Consider the following 20,616-nt stretch of genomic DNA (forward strand, 5'->3'; position numbering starts at 1 on the left):
GTCTGCAATTCCCCATTCAGATGAGTTACAGGATGTGTGCGATAATTCATCTGCCAGTGACTATATCCCTCAGTATCACAATGTACACAGGCATAGTAACTTCTTAAAATATAGACAACCCTCAGGGACACTTACTTAAATATGTGTATTCTTGGGGCTAATAATCATTTCTACAATGGATTTCATAAAAAAAAAAATTTGGACGTTTTACATCTTTTTGGCAGTTGCTGGCTGCAAAATTAGGTAACCGAGAACTAGTCAGTGAGCTCGTTCTGACGGGAGTTTATTATAACTCTCAGGCCATGTGCACACGTTCAGTATTTTTCGCGTTTTTTCGCTATAAAAATGCTTACATATGCCTTCCATTATTTACAGTGTATTCCGCATTTCTTGTGCAAATGTTGCATTTTTTTCCGCGAAAAAAATCGCATCTCGGAAAAAAAAGCAACATGTTCATTAAATTTGCGGAACTGCGGGGATTCCGCACACCTAGGAATGCATTGATCTGCTTACTTCCCGCACGGGGCTGTGCACACCATGCGGGAAGTAAGCAGATCATGTGCGGTTGGTACCCAGGGTGGAGGAGAGGAGACTCTCCTCCACGGACTGGGCACCATATAATTGGTAAAAAAAAAAAAAGAATTAAAATAAAAAATAGTCATATACTCACCTTCGATGGCCCCGGAGTCTTCCCGCCTCTCATCGGTGCATGCTGCAGCTTCCGTTCCTATAGCTGGTGTGTGTGAAGGACCTGCGATGACATCGCGGTCACGTGACCGCGACGTCATCGAAGGTCCTGCACACACACACCATCTATAGGAATGGAAGCTGCTGAGGAGATCGGCTGTCTGCAGAAGGTGAGTATAACCATTTTTTTTATTATTTTTAAACATTCTATCTTTTACTATTGATGCTGCATAGGCTGCATCTATAGTAAAAAGTTGGTCACACTTGTCAAACACTATGTTTGACAAGTGTGACCAACCTGTCAATCAGTTTTCCAAGCGATGCTAATTACGCTTGCAAAATGCTTTAAAAAAAAAAAAAAAAAAAAAAAAAAAAAAAGGGAAAAAAAACGCAAAAAAAAATTTGCGGATTTCTTGCAGAAAATTTCCGGTTTTCTTCAGGAAATTTCTGCAAGAAATCCTGACGTGTGCACATACCCTCAGACCTTGTTGATGCTGCATTTGTGCATTGCAATCGGTGGATTTTGTCTTAAGTCCTTTTTCCCTTGTAATCCAGAGACTGCAATAGAAGGCAGGCAATGACGAGAACGGAGTTACTTTCAATTAACCCAGTTTGCAGTTTTTCTCTGAAAGTGTCTGTCTAGAATGGTGGAGAAACGTGTCCAACTACAAAAAAAAACAAAAAAACAAAAAAAACAGCACACTTCTGCTCATCTGACCACTATTCAGGCCACCATCATCTATGGCTCCATCCAAATCCGTTTTTGGGGAATGCAGGTAAAACCTCCAGACGCACTGCATTAGTCAGTGTGAAAACTATGAACGTGGCCTTATCTCCCTTCTTCAGATCTCCTCTCAGGTGATTTATAACTAGTTATCTACTCTACTGTAAAAACAAGCTCGCTGACAGATTCACAGTGAACTCACTCTGTAGCCAGCAGTCAATGCAGCACAGACTAGAAAAATTTAAAAGCAACATTGTTAAGAAAACCTAATTGCAACAATGATGTGGAAGAACTGAAAAAAGTCCATATTCTTTAATCCTATAGTATACGGTGTGTACCATAGATACGAGTGCATATGGATACACTGGGCTAAGGAGCTGAGCCGGCGCTGTACAGCGTCTGTTTTATACAGCCAGCACCTGCCTCTAACAGCAACCATTAAGACCATCTCTGATCGCTGAGATTTAACTACTTAGTTGGAGCTTGGGGAAGCAGCGTGTTCTCTCCCAATGCAGATGTTCACTTGTAGAAAATCTACTGGGTAATACAGTACCAGCATTTTCAATTAAATCTGACAACTCCGCAGAGGAAAAAAAAATCAAAAATGACCACGGCTCTGGAGATTGATTGGCTGCAGTGGTCATGGGCAGACCACACTAGAGGAAGAAGAGAGGAGACACGCAGTGAACAGAAGCTGGGTTTACACTGGTCGATTATCCTGAACGAGAGAGTTCATGGGAAATCTGGTTTCCTCATAATTGGCAAGTGTAAAACCCTGACCAATCACCTGTCAAACAAACCGCTTGTTCGTCGGGTGAAATGTCTTTTTTTTTTTTTTAACTCATTTTTCTTGGCAGCACATCGTCCTGTGTAAACAGGACCTGCGTTGCTGAGATCAATGGCAGTCTATGTGCACTGAACGATTGATTATTACAGATCATCCCTCCGTCTGCCTGGGTAATCGGAACAGTAACGGGCCGCTGGTTGGCAAACGTCACAAGTTAGGTGGTATAAACTCGCCTTTAGGAAGCAGTATGGAGGAGTATCAGGAGATCAGGATACAAGTATGAGCTTTTTATCATCTCTAAAGCACATATGGGTCTTTTGAATAGTAAATAGAAAAGGTATATACAAATCTATTTAATAAGCATTTGCTGCAGTGGGGGTCGTAGTCCCTGGACCGTTATTGCATTGAGGTTTTGTGATCCCTTTAACGGTCTGCCAGCAGCATGTTTATGACTGGAGCTTGGAGACCTCTCTATATAAATAGATGTCCTCAGTGCAATGGTAATGAGTGAGTTTGCCCAGTCTCAGGCAAATGACGGCCCAGGAGAAACTTCCATCTCGCAGCGCATCCCAGAGCACCAAGCGTATGGCTGGTGTTTATCTGCTCCACAATATTATATGGAAAGATCAGCACTGGCAATATATATCTCCCCTTTATATTCTCTGCCGGCTTTTGGCAGTGACATCAGAAACTCAAGTCATGATGTTATAAAAACAAAACGTCCTGTATGAAATCATGCTGAAAAGAATTGTTCAAAATGTGATCACCTCTCATTGTTCATAGCAAAATTGCCAAGAGTCTGGAAGATCCCCCCCAAACAACCATCAGAACAGGTGACCCCCAGTTACGGGGACATTGGCTTGTATGACGGTTGAGCATGGACCCTTTCCACAGCACCGAAAGTCTATGGCACTGACAGTAAGAGCTGAGCATAGTCCTGCAATATACTGCATAAAACAACTATTAAAATCTTCTCTGGGATCCTGAGGAGACACTAAACTACAGCACAGACATAAGTAATCTGTCAGTGATTCTAGAGGACGCTGATAGCTGATGCCTGTGATTGGCTGCAGTGGTCTGGTAACTGGAATAGGAGATCACAGGATGCGCCTCAAACGATGTCACATTCCAATCCCGACTGCCGCAGACACAGGAAGGAACAGCATTTACACCGATCGACTGAAGGCCCTAAGCAACCGCCGATCAGCTACTTGTATGCTGATGGGCAGTTGTTTAAAAGGGGGCTGTCAGCGCAGAATGACTGTTCAATCCCAGCACAGGCGCTGGGTGCAGAATTGCGGGGCCAATACACCTTCCCACATGCTTGTTTTTCTCTATAACCACCCTTCACTAGCTCTATGAAGCCAGAGCTGTCAAAGGGGAGGGGTGGGTGGAGACTGAGACAAAACAAGCAGGTGGAAAGCTGTAGAGAAATTATTGGCCCCGCCATTATGCACTGTGCTGGGTTTGAACAGTCCTTCTGAGTTGTCAACACAGAACTGCTCACACCAAGTACATGTGCTCGGTGCTTCATCGCAGGGCCGGCCATTTATATACATCTTCCCACCTGCTTGTTTTCCCTTTATCTCCGCCGTTCTCTGGCTCTATAATGACAGAGCTGTGTATCAAAGGAGGAGAAGAGGGGGAAAACAAGCAGGTGGGAAGGTGAACATAAAGGGACTGTCAGCACAGACACTCGGTGCTTCACGGCGGGGCCAATCATTTATATAGCCCTTACCTCCAGCTTGTTTTCCCTCAATCTCCCCCATACCCTCTCTTTGAATGACAGTTCTGTCTTTAAGGGCCAGAGAAGGGCAGAGATAGAAGGAAAACAAGCAGGAGGTAAGGTCTATACAAATGATTGGCCCCGCCGTGAAGCACCGAGCGCCTGTGCTTGGTTTGTACAGTCATTCTGTGCTGGCAGATGCAGCAGGTCTTTAAACCACATTGAAAACCTGAGTGTAGAGAAACTTGCATACAGTGGAAGGCTACGTTCACACTTTGCGGGTTTTGCCGCGGATCCGCAGCAGATTTGACACTGCGGATCCGCAGCAGTTTTCCATGCAGGGTACAGTACAATGTTACCCTATGGAAAACAAAACCCGCTGTGCCCACGCTGCGGATTTCCACGGAAAAAGCCGCGCGGCTTTTCTGCGGAAAAAAAGAAGGAGCATGTCACTTCTTGGTGCAGAATCGCAGCGATTCTGCACCCATAGAAATGCATTGATCCACTCACTTTCCGCATGGGGCTGTGCCCACGTTGCAGGAAGTTAAGCGGATAATGTGCAGATGGTACCCGGGGTGGAGGAGAGGAGACTCTCCTCCAGGCCCTGGGAACCATTTTTTGGTGTAAAAAAAAAAGAATTAAAATAAAAAATGATGCTATACTCACCTCTCAGCGCTGCCCGCGGCGTCCGGTCTCAGTTGCTGTGCGAGCAGGACCTGTGGTGACGTCGCGGTCACATGACTGATGACGCCGCGGTCACATGACCGTGACGTCACGAAGGTCCTTGTCGGCACAGCCGCCTGCAGCACCGAGGAGATCGCGACGTCAGAGGGTGAGTATAGCCAATTTTTATTATTTTTTACATTACTATTGATGCTGCATATTGCTGCATATGCAGCATCAATAGTATAGGCGGAAACCCGCAGCGGAAACCGCGGAACAAACCGCGATAAATTTGCAGGGATAACCGCAGCGGTTTTGCCCTGCAGATTTATCAATTCCGCTGCGGGATTAACCCGCAGAGCACACCGCAAAGTGTGAACGTGGCGGAAGACCCGTGATGGGGCAATGTGTGGCGAAACACTGCAGCCACAATGTAAGTGATCAGCCCCAATGAATGATCAGTGTCTTTTCATTTAGATGGCACCAACATATTCTACAGGGCTGTACATCATAATGTAATCATAAAATCACATGCACTATCAGTACCTGCTTCAATGGAATTTCCAAAATTCACACTAGGGACAATTTTACACTCGTGGAATATAAACTGGATGGTTTTACCACTGTGGAACTTTAGTGCAAAATCCAGATGTCATCAAATACCCACTCATGCTAAAGAAACTTGTTTTTAGTGTTTTAATTGGGCTTCTAAGTGTTTGTAATAGACCTATATTGAGCTTTCTAATACACTTATTTCTAGAGGCGTCTCAGTCTTCCGCTATCGGTGTTAGATTTCAGCATTGGCAAATAACCAGCGATAAACCGGCCACCTCTTTGTATAAGCATTAGCTGCTACACAGAAGGGTGGTTGCTTAGCAAATGGCATGAGCCGGCCCAGCCCCTTCACAGAGCACAGATGCCGTGCAGACACGGGAAACATCTCCTACATCAAACCCAAGCATGGAAGCTGCTGTCACTGCACCGGCATCTGAAGATCAGGGCAACTTGGAAAATAAAAGCAGAATCACTTCAATGTGTTTATGCAAATTACCTCTTCAGTGAGGAAGAGCGCTTGAACTCTATAGCGCCATCTGTTGGAAGCAGCCATCCTACAAGTCATTATCGACTCTAACGAGCCTTGTAATATGACTTCGGAGAAAAGCCAAATCAGAATCTCAACTTGCAGACACGGTGCTTTGGGGTATTGCCCCTCGTCAGTGCAAAGTATGAGAGATGATTTGGTTAGGTGAGACGCTCTGGACTGAGGTTTAAGGGTACGTCTCCACGGTCCGTTTCGCCGGCGGGATCGCCGCAGCGGCGAAGCCGCTCGGCGCTAAGCCCCGCCCCCTTAATGGGACGCGATGGTGCCGGATGTGTACAGTACACATCCGGGATCATCGCACCCCTCGCCATAGGGCCCTGTGATATGCCTTGCGGGGACGCTGCGTCCCCGCAAGGTGTACGGACATGCTGCGTTCTGAAAAGACGCGCAGCATGTCCGGAGTCGCAGGGCCGCCGCGTGCGGGTTTCCACGCATAGTGGAGACGGGATTTCATAAAATCCCCTCCACTATGCTGGAACATCTTGACGCTGCTTGTTTGACGCTGCAGCGTCAAACAAGCAGCGTTTACTGACCGTGGAAACATACCCTAAGAGGTAATGTTTCTCCTTGTGGAGACTGACACACCGGCTCTGGCATGTCAATGAAGGAAGCTTATTCGCCGTGCAATCCTCCTGTGTTTGTTAATTCTGGAAGTGGGCAACCCGATAAAAACCGCAGCACTTTTTAAATTACCCATTGACAAAAAAAATAACTTAATTTACAGCATGCTGCAATTGTCCTCGTATCTCAGACGAGACTCGTAAATACAATTTTTAACTACCCATGTCCTCGAAAACCCGACATTTCAGCAGCTGCGTACAGTAAAATCACAGTGTTACCCGACAGAATAGGATAGATATGTACACATAGAACAGATATAAAGAGGTCATTGACATATATAATTAGTGCACTGCTTGTGGAGCTCTCTGTACATGTATTTATTAAATAAATCTCTAAATAACATGGCGTGGGATTCCCCGACATTTTACTAACCAGCAGAGGGAAAGCGGACAGCTTGGGGCTGAAGTTTATAACATGGGAAGGGGGTAATACCCATGGAGCTTTCCCAGGCTATCAATATAAGCTAACAGCCTGTATACTTAGCCTTTCGTGGTGATTAAAATAGGACCCCCCATCCCCCCCCCCCAAAAAAAAAAGATGGGACCCCTTTAGTTAATAACCATCAATAGGCTAGGCAGACAGCTGTGGGTTGATATTAATAGCCTAGGAAGGGGCTATGGATATTCACTCCTTGCCTAACTAAAAACATTGGCTCTCAGGAGCCCCAGAAAATAGAATTATTCTTACCGTTAATTCGGTTTCTAGGAACCTTCCACGACGGCATACGGCATATGGAGGTTGCCTCTTTGCCCTAATGGGGAACAGGAAATGGAGAGGTTAAAAGGCCCTCCCACCTCCCTCTCACCAGTGACTTATAACTGAAAACCATAGCACCGGTTTACCTTGAATCCCAGATTTAAATCCAGGAGTATAGGGAGGGAACTAGCGCCGTCGTGGAAGGTTCCTAGAAACCGAATTAACGGTAAGAATAATTCTATTTTCTCTAGTCACCTTCCACGACGGCATATGGAGGAATACCAACTGATTGGCGCTAGGGAGGGACAACGGCCTGGAGTACTTTCCGGCCGAAGGCTAAATCCTTGTTGGGCATTACATCCAATCTGTAATGCCTGGAGAAAGTATGCAATGAAGACCATGTGGCTGCCCTGCAGATTTGCTCTGCTGATGCACCTGCTCTTTCTGCCCAGGAGACTGAGGTTGATCTAGTCGAATGAGCCTTGATTCCCACTGGAGGAGTTTTGTCTTGAGCAAGGTATGCCTCTGCTATTGCTTTCTTTATCCAGTTGGCAATAGTACTTTTGGCTACCTTTTTTCCCTTATTTTGTCCTGATGGATGGATAAATAGATTGTGGTCAATTCTGTAAGAACTGGTTTGTTCTAAGTAAAACAATACAGTGCGCCTGACATCCAGCATATGGAATCTCTCTTCTTTGGAATTTGCAGGATTTTGGCAAAAAGAAGGTAGAATAATTTCCTGGGAGCGGTGGAAGTCCGATACGACCTTTGGAAGAAAGGAAGGGTCTAGGCGCAGTACTATAGAGTCATCTCGAATGGTTAGGTATGGTTCTCTTATTGAGAGAGCTTGTAATTCTCCCACTCTCCTTGCTGATGTAATAGCCACTAGAAAAATTGTTTTGTAGATTAGGTTTTTCTGGGAGCAGGAGGATAATGGTTCGAAGGGGGGACCTGTGAGCCCCTGTAATACTAGGTTGAGATCCCACAGTGGTACTGTTATTTGCTTCTTAGGGTTCATTCTAGAAGCCGATATCATGAATCTCTTGATCCAGCGATGATTTGCCAGATCTTGATCAAATATTGAACTGAGGGCGGACACCTGGACTTTTAAGGTGCTAGGCCTGAGGCCTATTTCTAAGCCCTTTTGCAAAAAGTCTAGAATTTTTGAAATATTCGGGTTGAAGGGATCCGGCACCTCAGGGAGACAAAAGGATGAGAATTTCTTCCAGATTTTATTATATATTGCAATGGTTACAGGTTTCCTAGATTTTTGAAGTGTGGAAACCACTGCTTCTGATAGTCCTCTGGCTCTTAATATTTGGGCTTCAGTAGCCATGCCGCCAGATTCCACTTGTGGGCATCTAGGAGATGGATTGGTCCTTGAGAAAGAAGGTCTTCTTCTATCGGAAAGTGGAGCGGCCCATCCACCTGAAGGTCCACTATCAGGTTGTACCAACTCCTCTTGGGCCACAGCGGAGCTACCAATATGGTAGGCGTTTGTTCTTCTCGCACTTTCTGTAAGACTTTCGCCAGTATTGGGATTGGTGGAAACGCATAAGCCAGCCGGAAATTCCACTTCTGGACCAGTGCATCCACTCCTTTGGAGCCGTCCCTGGGGTTCAGAGAGAAGAATGCTTCGACTTTCGCATTTCGGCTGGATGCAAAGAGGTCGATTTCTGGGAGACCCCATTTGTTCACCAGCATCTCGAAGCTTCGGTTGCTCAGGCACCATTCCCCCGGATGTATGTCTTGGCGACTTAGATAGTCTGCCTGAATGTTGGACGAGCCTTTCAGGTGAACCGCTGTCAGAGATAAGAGATGTCTTTCTGCCCAGGAGCATATCCGGGCAGATATATTCTTCAGGCAATTGTTTTTTGAACTGCCCTGATGTCTGATGTGGGCCACCGTGGTCACATTGTCCGAATATATCCGAACGTGATGTCCCTTGATCAGATGACCTCCTACTAGTAGGGCTTCTTCTACAGCCTTTAGCTCTCTGTAGTTGGAAGATTTCTTGCTTGTTGACTGGTCCCAGAGACCTTGGAAAGGGGTGTGATTTATCATGGCCCCCCAGCCTCTCTGGCTGGCGTCTGTTGTTACTGTGGTCAGTGGGACTTGCGTCCAGCTGACCCCTTTTTGTAAATTTTTTGGGGACATCCACCATGCCAGGGAGGCTTTGACACGGCCCGACGTGTACAGTCTTTTGTTCAAAGAACTGGGATGGCCATCCCAATTCTGCAGGATATGTGCCTGAAGAATTCTGGAATGGGCCTGGGCCCATGGTACCGATTGAATGCAGGCTGTCATCGAGCCTACAAGAGACATGCCTTCTCTGATTGTAGGGGATCTGGTGTCCCTGAACGTTTTGACCTTTGATAAAAGGGTTTGACGGTGTTCCACTGGGAGGAAGGACATTTGTCTTGCAGAGTCCAGGAGAACTCCCAGGAATTTCCTGCATTTGGAGGGTCGTAGGTGTGATTTTTCCAGATTCGGCACCCATCCAAGAGATGTCAGGATTTCGAGAGTCTTGGATACATGAGACTCCAGGGCCTGTTTGGAAGGAGCTATTAACAGAAGGTCGTCTAGGTACGGCACTATACAGACGCCTTGCTTCCGGATAAAGGAGACTACCTCCCCCATTATTTTGGAAAATACCCTTGGAGCCGAGGAAATTCCAAATGGGAGGACGTTGAATTGATAGTGCTCTATCAGACGCCCTCTCTGTACAGCAAATTTGAGATATTGGCGATGTCTTTGGTGAATGGGGATGTGAAAGTAGGCATCTTTCAGATCGAGAGTGGCCATGAAGGAGTGTGGACCTATCAAGGGGATGGCATTCTTCACTGATTCCATCTTGAATCTTCGGTACTTTATATGCCGATTGAGATTCTTTAGATTTATAATGACACGGGACTCGCCCGATGGCTTGGGAACCAGGAATAAGCGAGAGTAGTGGCCTCGATCCCTCTCCGATTCCGGTATCTGGGATATCGCACCTGACATCTTTAGGGCTCTGAGACCGGACGCCAATTTTGACTGATCTTTCAGGGAAGGTAGGGAGGTGACTTTTAGACCCCGTGGGGGGGAGGAAATGAATTCTATTAGAAGACCCTCTTTGATGACATTGAGGATCCAGGGGCAAGAGGTGATGTTTTGCCACTGGGAGTAAAAATTTTAAAGTCTCCCCCCCACTGGATCGAAGTCACCGTTTCTCCTGTTGAGACTGCTGCTGCTGTTGTTGAGGGATGAGGATGTTTCTCCCCCCTCCCTTCGGGTAACTCCACCTCCCGGACTTGCCTTTCCCTCTCTGAGAGGTTTGGGCCTGAAAGGGACGAAAAAACTTCTTTTTGGGGGTTTTTTGTTCCGGGAGGGCTTTCTTTTTATCGGTTGCTTTCTCCAAGATGTCATCAAGAGAAGGCCCGAAGACGTAGTTACCTTTAAATGGTATGGCGCATAACTTGGCTTTGGAGGTGATATCACCAGACCACATTTTTAACCACAGCGCCCTTCTGGCCGAGTTAGTCTGTACTAACGACCTTGCAGCAATTCTGATAGTTTCCATCGAAGAATCTGCTAGGAAACCTGTGGCTCTAAGGAGACTAGGAAGGGAGTCTAATAATTCAGCTCTTGAAGTGCCCTGGGATATGTGAGACTCCAGTTCACCTATCCAGCGGAATAGAGCTCTAGCCACGCATGTTGATGCGATATTAGCTTTCAGGGCTACCGAGGAGGTCTCCCATGATTTCTTTAATAGACTCTCTATCTTCCTGTCCATCGGATCCTTTAATTGTGACGAGTCTTCGAATGGAAGAGCCGTTCTTTTAGCCACTCTTGCCACCTGAGAGTCAACTTTAGGGACATCCCATTTGGTCATTTCGCCTTCTAAGGGGAATCTACGCTTCATCTCGGATGGAGTACTGAGGCGTTTTTCAGGTAATTCCCACTCTTGGTCAATCATATCAGAAATATTCTGGTGGATTGGAAACCCCACCCGTTTACCCTTAGTTATGCCACCAAACATCTGGTCCTGTATGGACTGGGGTTCTGGCTCCTACTCCAGCCCCATAGTACTGCGTACTGCGGCTACTAAGTCCTCAATCCAGTCTGAAGAAGAGAGATATTTTCTGGCCTCAGATGTAATAGAGGATGCAGATTCCTCCTGACGACCTGAGGATGAGGCATAAGAGAGGTCTGACTCAGATTCAGAATCCTCTTCCTGGATCTTCCTTTTTTTGGCTGGAGAGGGTGGCGGAGGGGGTGGCGGAGGGGGTGGAGGGGTAAAGGCTGCTAGGGAGGATTGCACCTCTTGCTTGACCAGGGACCGGATTTCCTCTAGTAAAGAAGGTTGCTCTGCCCTGACAACTTTGTCAGTACAGGTCCTGCAGAGTTTTTTCTCCCATGAAGGTGGCAGCTTAATATTACAGATGGCACACTTCTTTTTAACAGTAGTTTTGGGGGTAGACCTTTCTCCCTGCAATGAGAGGGGAGGGAGAGAGTGACCAAGGATACCCCAAAGTTACTATCTAAGGACCCCTGTCCCTGCGGCACTTACTGTGGCAGGGGCAGCGCTGGGCTCTGCAAGCGCAGGGCAGGTACTGCTCTCCATGATAGGAACGGTCTTACCTGCGACGTTTTCTGGCAGGTTTTATACGCAGCGGTATGCACCTGCCCCCAGCGATGTGGATACACCTCTTCCCCTCCATGGTCCAGCGTGGAGGACGCCGTCCTGCACGAGACACCGCCGGCGGAAGTGCCTCCAGGGAGCGCAGAAAGGACCGGAAGTGACGCGCGCGATCACTTCCGGGTTGCCAGCAGCATGTTGGAGGGGAAGGAGACCGGAGAGCTCCAGGAGGACTCCGGTCAGGAAACATTAGCCTGCTTTGCCCTCACGGGGGCGCGGGAAGGCTAGGCACAGGTCCCGAGGACACCGCAGCGCGGCGCGACGGGAGCAGCATAGGCGGGGAGGTAAGATACGACCCCATGCTGCCCGGTTACACACAAGCCGACGCTTGTTAGATGCAGCAGTCACCGGCCACCACTGCATACGAAAGTAAACCTCTCCTGTCCCATGGGGAACAGGAAAGACACTGGTGAGAGGGAGGTGGGAGGGCCTTTTAACCTCTCCATTTCCTGTTCCCCATTAGGGCAAAGAGGCAACCTCCATATGCCGTCGTGGAAGGTGACTAGAGAAAAGGCAGATCCATATGATGCTCCAATTCTGGCACTTAGCCTCGCTCTTCCCACTTGCCCTGGTGCGGTGGCAAGTGGGTTGATAGTATTGGGGCTGATGTCACCTGTGTATTGTCAGGTGAGATCAAGCCCAGATGTTAGTAACGGAGAGGCATCTATAAGACGCCTCCATTACTAACCCCATAGTCAAACAGTCATAAAAACCCCACCAAAAATAAAGTCCTTATTTATTAGTCCTTATTTGAACAAATGACACAGACTTCTATATTGACTCTAAATTAACCAAAAGCACTTATATGCACCTTATGCCCAATCCACTAAAGCCCATGTCTCCTGTAATAAAAATAAAATAAAGCAACATCATCCTCTACCTGTCCCCGATGTGAAGATAATTTGTCCAGCGATGATGCATCTAGCTCTGCTACATTTAGATGGCAAACTGCATTGTTGCATGATGCGACTATTCAGCCTGACATCCAGCAGAGACACTGAGCTGTGCCTGCTCGCTCATCACCTCACGGTGAACTCGTTTCACCTCAATTGAGTCACCGCAAGCGTGAGAAAGATCTCACGCTTGCAGTGCCCCAGAAAAGTCATCAGAGTTCAGAGCCAATTAACTACTTTCATCTCAATTACGCCAGAATGAGCGCCTTTGGAAAAGTTCTAACGCCGCTTGCGCTGACGACATTAAGTTAAACGGAGTTCATTGGCTCTGACCTTTCTGATGGCGCTGCGAGTGTGTGAGCTTTCTCACGCTCGCAGTGACGTCATTGAGGTGAAATGAGTGCATTGGATATGAACCCTGTTCAACTTTAAAACATCACCGAGAGGCACTGAGCTGAGAAAATACGTGCAGCTCAGTGTCCCCGCTGGATGGAAGGGCTGCATAGTCGCATCATGCAACAATGCAGCCTGTCATTTGGATGTAGCAGAGCTAGACACGTTGCGGGACAAATGGATCATCATCACTTTAGGGACAGGTGAGGATGATGTTACTTTATTATTTCATTTGATTTACAAGAGACATGGGCTTCAATGGATTGTGCGTATAAGTGATTTTGGTTAATTTAGCAAAAACAGAAGAAACAGACCAGGTCTATATATAAGGGATCACCACGCTCAGACTATAGCTACAATTTAAAGACACAACTTTATTCAAGAAACAACAGTAACAATTGCAAACCACATACATTTATTTTAAAAACATTTAAAAAGGCATATTGTTGCCATGAAAGCACACCCACAATATGGTTAGTAGCCCACACTGAACTCACTAAATAAGTGCAGTGGTTACCATAATATCACCTAAACTGCATAGACAGCACAGCCTCACATTTCAAGCAGCCAAGTTAGATGGACAATACATACAAAAGCATATAAATATATGTACAAAGATAGGGCTTGAAAATTGGGGTTAATAAAGGAATCAGTGCATACACCCCACCTACTGCCTAAATACGACCTCACCCCCTACATGGGAGCAAACGTGTGGCAACATGGCTGAGAAGAACGATGAAGAGGCCACATGGAGCTGTTCAAATCACAGGTATAATGTAGTACTGGGTAGTTGTGTAGCCCACACTTGGACTCTGCTCAGCGGCATAGCTTACTTGAACACTAAGGGCTATTATACCATTGGTAACTATATGTTGTTTGGCCATTAAGTGGCTATGATATTTGTTGGTCACTGGGCTCTTACTTTTTCTGAGGCATTGTAAGCTGTTCATTATACCTGTGATTTGAACAGCTCCATGTGGCCTCTTCATCGTTCTTCTCAGCCATGTTGCCACACGTTTGCTCCCATGTAGGGGGTGAGGTCGTATTTAGGCAGTAGGTGGGGTGTATGCACTGATTCCTTTATTAACCCCAATTTTCAAGCCCTATCTTTGTACATATATTTATATGCTTTTGTATGTATTGTCCATCTAACTTGGCTGCTTGAAATGTGAGGCTGTGCTGTCTATGCAGTTTAGGTGATATTATGGTAACCACTGCATTTATTTAGTGAGTTCAGTGTGGGCTACTAACCATATTGTGGGTGTGCTTTCATGGCAACAATATGCCTTTTTAAATGTTTTTAAAATAAATGTATGTGGTTTGCAATTGTTACTGTTGTTTCTTGAATAAAGTTGTGTCTTTAAATTGTAGCTATAGTCTGAGCGTGGTGATCCCTTATATATAGACCTGGTCTGTCTCTTCTGTTTTTGCTCTATTGGTTTATTTTCAGGTCTTAGTGTGATCCCACGACCCGTGGTGCCCCCTCAAAAACTACTTTGATTTTGGTTAATTTAGCATCAATAAAAGGAATCTGTCATAAGTTTCAAATAAAGAACTATATTCTGGGTGTGTTTTTTTTTTTGTTTTTTTACTATTTGACTATGGGGTTAGTAATGGGTGCGTCTTAGAGACACCTCTCCATTACTAAACTCTGGGCTTTGTCACCTGACAATACAAAGGTGTCATCAACCCCAATACTATCACCCCACTTGCCACAGCACCAGGGCAAGTGGCAAGAGCGAGGCTAAGGCCAGGGTCACACTTGCATGTGCAATGCGAGAAACTCACACGAGTCTCTCGCATCAATACCCAGCACAGCCGCCAGCACTCGGGACCGGAGCGTGCGGCTCCATGTATTTCTATGCAGCTGAATGCTCCGTTACCAAGAGCCGGCATATGTGCCGGGTATTGATACGCGAGTTTCTCGCATTGCACATGCAAGTGTGACCGCGGCCTAAGTGCCAAAATTGACGCATCTTATGGATGTGATATTTCTAGGGCGGCTGAGAAATTAGGTTTTTAGTCTGAGAGCAGGCCAGTATCCATTGCCCCTTCCTAGGCTACTAATGTCAGCCTGCAGCTATCTGCCTAGCCTTTGCTGGTTATTAAATTATAGGTGGATGCTACATCATTTTTTTTTTCTTCAGGAGTGCACTGTTTTCCATCCTCCTAGGGACTGCAGGGCTCTCCTGCTTGATTGACAGTTTGGACCACAAGCACTATCGAGTTGTGACCAACACTGTCCACTCATTGGTTAGGGTCACCCCAGCATATTTTCTCTCATCTGAGGGAAATAGTGATTGTGATCAACCCACAAGTCCAGCCAACACGGCTGGAAACCAAAATTATATATATATCTCCCCATTTTAAATAAACTACAAAATGGATTGATACCTGTTCGGTAGACACAATCTTCCAATTAAAGTTTTTCTTTGTCAGTTCCACTCCTGCCAGGTGTTGGCATATAAATACTGACATGTGAATAAGCCCTTAGAATGGAGCAGCAGTGCGCATACTCAACCATCGCTGCATCCATTCCCTATGGGCTTGTGAGTGTTGCGCTTCCATTTCACGGGCAGCCTCATGGAGAACAGTCAGGAACATGCAGTCTTGCTCCAATACAACAGGGATAAAGGTTCCCTATTTCCCTGATTGATTCAAGTCCAAGTGGTTGTACTCCAAACTACCAGTTACGAGAGGTGATAAATTGGTTCTCCAGTGAAAAAAAAAAAGTTATGGCTTCTTTAAATGGAACCTGTCAAGTCCCAAAACGCATTTGAAAAAACTGACCGTCACATCCAAACATAGATTAAGTGTGAACAGGTGCTGAACCTTAGAGTCACCAACTCTTATACAGTCAAGCAAATAAGGCAGCACACTGCAGCGCTAACACATGCAAACATGAAACACGGAAATTGAACTGCATTACTGCACTAGAAATATGAAAAATGAAAGCGTTTAGCGCATAAAAGGCCAATTTTATGTGTACCTGGTAGCCACTTTACGGCATCTCTCTTATACCATGTCCCAAAATGCAGTTATCCTGCAGATGTGAGGTTGATCTGCAGGTTAACAGTGTTACAAAACTCCCAGGAGGAAAATAATGGGACTGTCAGCACAGAATGTCTGTTCAAACCAAGTGTAGACGCTTGGTGCTTCACGGTGCGTCCAATCATTTATATACTTCTTCCCATCTATATCCACCCTTCTCTGCTCCTATGAAGCCAGAGCTGTCAAAGAAGATGTGGGTGGAGATGGAGGGAAAACAAGCAGGTGTGAAGGTGTATACAAATGATCGGCCAGGCCGCGAAGCTCTGAGCAGCGGGACTTTGTCAGCACAGAATGACTGTTCAAACTGAGTCCCTTTAACTTGATTCCTCTCGGCAGCCTCTGGCTTTCAGTCATGAAAGTGTGGCTTCTGTCACATAGTGAGTGGTGGATGTAACCACCAGGGCTGTGGAGTCGGAGTAAAACGGACCGACTCCTAAAATACGGTAATAAATTTGGTTCTTATGTTTTCATAAATTTTTAAGTTTTATGTTTTCATAAATATTTGGGAAAGTTATGAAATGTCCTATAAATGTCTGTTCTGATCTAAGGATCTCAGCTCTTAGTTGAGATGAATCTGTGCTGCACTTTATGCACATGCTCAGTAGTGACCAGGGCTGTGGAGTCAGTCAGGGAAATTGAGGAGTCTGAGGTTTGGCTTACCAACTCCACAGCTCTGGTAACCACGGCCCAGCACTGTCCAACAGCCGTCTCCGCACTGATGCTATATACATAAGGATGAATGACCTCGGGGAGATCAAAACATCCAACACCGCGGAGACACCATCAAGTGTTTCTCAACGCAGTGATCCAGAACACTGCCTCCATCCTTTATGGGAAATATGCAAATGCATGTAGAAAAGCCGCGGAGACACCATCACGTGTTTCTCAACGCAAGCAATGAATAGCCAGGTCTTTCACCGGGAAGGACCAACCACGGGAAGGGCAGCATCCAATAAAGGAAAACCACCTATGCCAAAACATGGTATCCATCCACAGACAGCTGTTTCGGGGTATTTGCCCCTCATCAGTGTGGAGTAGGAAACTGGCTATTAAGAGCAGTGCCTAGTGAAAAGGCTATATACATAAGGATGAATGACCTCGGGGAGATCAAAACATCCAACACCGCGGAGACACCATCACGTGTTTCTCAACGCAGTGATCCAGAACACTGCCCCATCCCTTATGGGAAATATGCAAATGCATGTAGAAAAGCCGCGGAGACACCATCACGTGTTTCTCAACGCAAGCAATGAATAGCCTGGCTATTCATTGCTTGCGTTGAGAAACACGTGATGGTGTCTTCGCACTGATGCAACATTGAGCTGGCTGTCAGTCAGTTCCGGAGCGTGGTTACTATGAACCGAGCGGTCACAGAAGCTGCACCTCTATTACTGAAAGCTGGAGCGAATAAAGTTAACTTCCTCCCGGCAGCCGGGTTTTCAGTGCAGCAGCCGAGGAGCTTTGTAACAAAATTAATCTGCAGATCAACAGCGTTTTGAGACATTACAGGTTAAACACAAGTCTGTAAAAAATAGCCATACATATGTTTAAGGAAAAAAACAGCATCTTTGTCAATTGCTTTACAGCCATTACTAATACAGTCCTACTGTGATAGAACAAAAAAGGCCTCACAGTGTACATTTTTTTTTTTTTACAGTATACTAATGTATAATAAACTGGCGGAGGACAATGAAACCCTAAGGACACAGCATATACATACAAAAATGCCAATGCTAAGCGGAAGTCATAAATGTGATCTGATCCCAGCCCTGAACAGCAGATTTAAATGAAGCCCACTCATACATGAGAACTTGCTTCATACAGTTGCAGCTACCGGTCAGATTTGTCTGCAAATCCCCAGTGTGGAGGTAAGAGCGCTGACTACGGGTACATCAATAATTCCGACTAATGGTTTCCGGTTAGCTCTGTTCACGAGACAATTGGCCTGCGTGTCAGAGGTATGCATAGGGCTAAGTCACAAGTATGTGCGGCTGAGATTTGCCACCGCACAGTATGCTGCAATGGGAAATTTTATATATATCACAGCTTGTTTCTCTTGCGGTTGCCCACTTTATATGAAAAGTGCAGCCTGCTGTGATTTCCAATACTCAAAATGTGTGGCTCAAACCATCCCAAGTAGGTGAATGCCAGCCAAAGGCTCACTTTGACGTAGGCAATACATATAAGAACGACAGCCTAATATTAAACCCTAATGTAAATTTGGAGGGCTCAGAAAACAAGCAATTTGTGCACAATAGATTAAGAAAACAGTTTTACCTTTCCAAATAAAAACCTTTTGGAATAAACACAAAGGAAGAGTGTTCAGTGGACACAAGCCATTAGGAATTGGGGAGTTAATCTAATTGGTGAGGTGTTAGATAACCCGACATGAATGAATATAGCGGAGGACACACTGTGCATCCGTCTGGCAGGTGATCAGTTAAATGATGCACAGGGGACCCCACTTATTGGTTCACACCACAAAGAGAGGTCCTGCACAGTGATTAGCTCACTTCCTGATTTCATTGTCAAGATAATGAGCTGAAACCTTTTGTTTATTGATGGTCTGTGAACACCCAAGGCCATCCTGGGACAAAGATGACAAGGTCCTGTCCCATCTGCTGATCTTAGGGCCCCATCACCCCTGATATTCAGGGACTGAAGGGAATAAATATTACCGCACTGTTCTCCCCAGATCATGGCCACATTGTAACGAACCATAGACCCCCACCCCCTCCCAATCATGGCAGATGGGCCCATAAAATGCTGGTGCTATACAATAAATGGAGGAAATGTATCATATATGATAAATCAGAAAGGAACACTAGAAGAGGTGTGTGTGTGTGTGTGTGTGTGTGTGTGTATATATATATATATATATATATATGTGATCTAGGTGTGATCACATCCGTCCCATTACCCCGCGCTGCGGAGGAAATCCACAGAGCAGATGCTGATGGCTCCTTCTTCCATCATATTAGCATCAGTCAGTGGTGGATCCCAGGGCAGTGCCGAGATCTGCTGAGACCCCCACACTGCCCATTGTGATCAGAGTATATGAAGATCCATTGATTGTTACAATCTGGTCGGTTTTGCATCATCAAATCTTGGATCTAATAGATCACTGGGCAGCTATAATGTGGGAGCAGGATCGCTGCTCAGATCGATGAGGTGGTGATCGCAGCAGATCGATATCACATCGATCGCACGAGCCAGGCTCCGCTGCAGAGAAGGTGCAGAGCCCGGCCTCCATCCACTGTGCTCGGCAGGATGTGGGACCCTGCGGCCTGCACGTCGCCGGCCTCCGCACACACAGAGCACGGGCAGACGGGCGGCAGTGAGCCGTGGCGCGGGCGGCGGGGCCTCACCTGGGTGTTCCTGCGTCCTGCCCGCGGCGGAGAATGAGCTCAGAGCGGTGTGTTCCCGGCAGCGGAGTGAATGGCGGTGCTGGCGGCGCGGAGTTATGACGCTTATGGTGAGGGTCGGGAGGATGCTGCTTCTGCTCACTTCCCCTTCCCCAATGGCCTCAGCCGTTACCTCACGCTGCACCCCGCGGAGTCACACAGGCCGCAAGCACTTACTCGCAGCCCGGACTCCCGTTATCTTCCCCTCCTCACACCACAGAACGAGACCCCCGGCGCCAGAAAAGATGGCCGACCGCCAACGGACAACGTCAGCACGCAGCCGTACAAGCGTGGTCAAGCGAGGCTTTGCGGAAGTTGCCAGTAACAAAGATGGCGCCCGCTATTTCTCGCGTATGACGATGGTCGTTCTGGGGACAGTAGCTAATTGTTCGTCCGCCATGATTAGTGTGGGCAGCGGTGCACAATAGACACGGGACTCGGCGTTTTTGGTGTATGGCTTTGTACGTTTGGTCAGGATTTATGGTGGTTTCTGTAGTGTGTAGAGTCCTGATCAAATTATCATGTACGGCCCCAAATATTGGGAAGCGGGAAAGAAACCCTGCAATAATTGTATGTTAAGGCTAGCAACCAATCAGGATCCAGCTTTCATTGTTTTATGGAAGGTGTGAAGATGAAAGACGCAATCTAATTGGTTGCTGTAGGAAGCAACTATTTCTTACAATTCCTTATAAAGGGGTTTTTGTTGACGGCGTATAATAGGGACAGGCCATGTGTGACAGACCGGGTCTGATAATCAGGGCAGCAACGTGGGGCAGGCTACAGGGAGAATGTGACTCCAAGCCGCTCACAAAAGGGGTAAAAAGGATTGGAGGCAGGTTATACACTGCAGGCGCGATGGAAAAGTGACCTGCGGCCAAAAATACGGCCGCCCTAAGGTGTCCTTACCTGTATATAACAGAGGCCTCGTGTACATGGACGGTTTTCTTGGACGCGTGCCATCAGTGCTCCTGCCCATATTATCCCATGGGGCTGTACATATGTCAGATTCTTTCCAGTGGTCTGAGGAAAAAAATCCGAGACGTGTCAGATTTTGATCCAAGTGTCAGACCAAAATCGTCCATGTATGGGTCAGTGAAAAACAATGGACTGCACTCGGATGACATCTGAGTGCAGTCCTAATTTCACATACTGAGAGAATGGAGGAGATGTGGAAACTTTTTTTTTTCT

The 20,616-nt window shown here is 46.5% G+C and overlaps 1 protein-coding gene across 5 annotated transcripts in view; it reads right to left on the bottom strand.

The window, feature by feature from the left end:
• Positions 1-19,736, bottom strand: part of PRRC2C (proline rich coiled-coil 2C) — a 117,925-nt gene extending 98,189 nt beyond the window's left edge. For 3 of the 5 annotated variants that reach the window (XM_077278513.1, XM_077278514.1, XM_077278511.1), the window contains exon 1: positions 19,393-19,701. The gene's annotated coding sequence lies outside the window, so the exon portion shown is untranslated. Of the gene's footprint in view, positions 1-19,392 lie in introns of all 5 variants that reach the window. The other 2 variants (XM_077278512.1, XM_077278515.1) reach the window with 2 other exon arrangements.
• Between the last annotated feature and the right edge of the window lie 880 nt (positions 19,737-20,616).

Source organism: Ranitomeya variabilis, chromosome 8 (assembly GCF_051348905.1).
Source record: "Ranitomeya variabilis isolate aRanVar5 chromosome 8, aRanVar5.hap1, whole genome shotgun sequence".
Classification (NCBI taxonomy): domain Eukaryota; kingdom Metazoa; phylum Chordata; class Amphibia; order Anura; family Dendrobatidae; genus Ranitomeya; species Ranitomeya variabilis.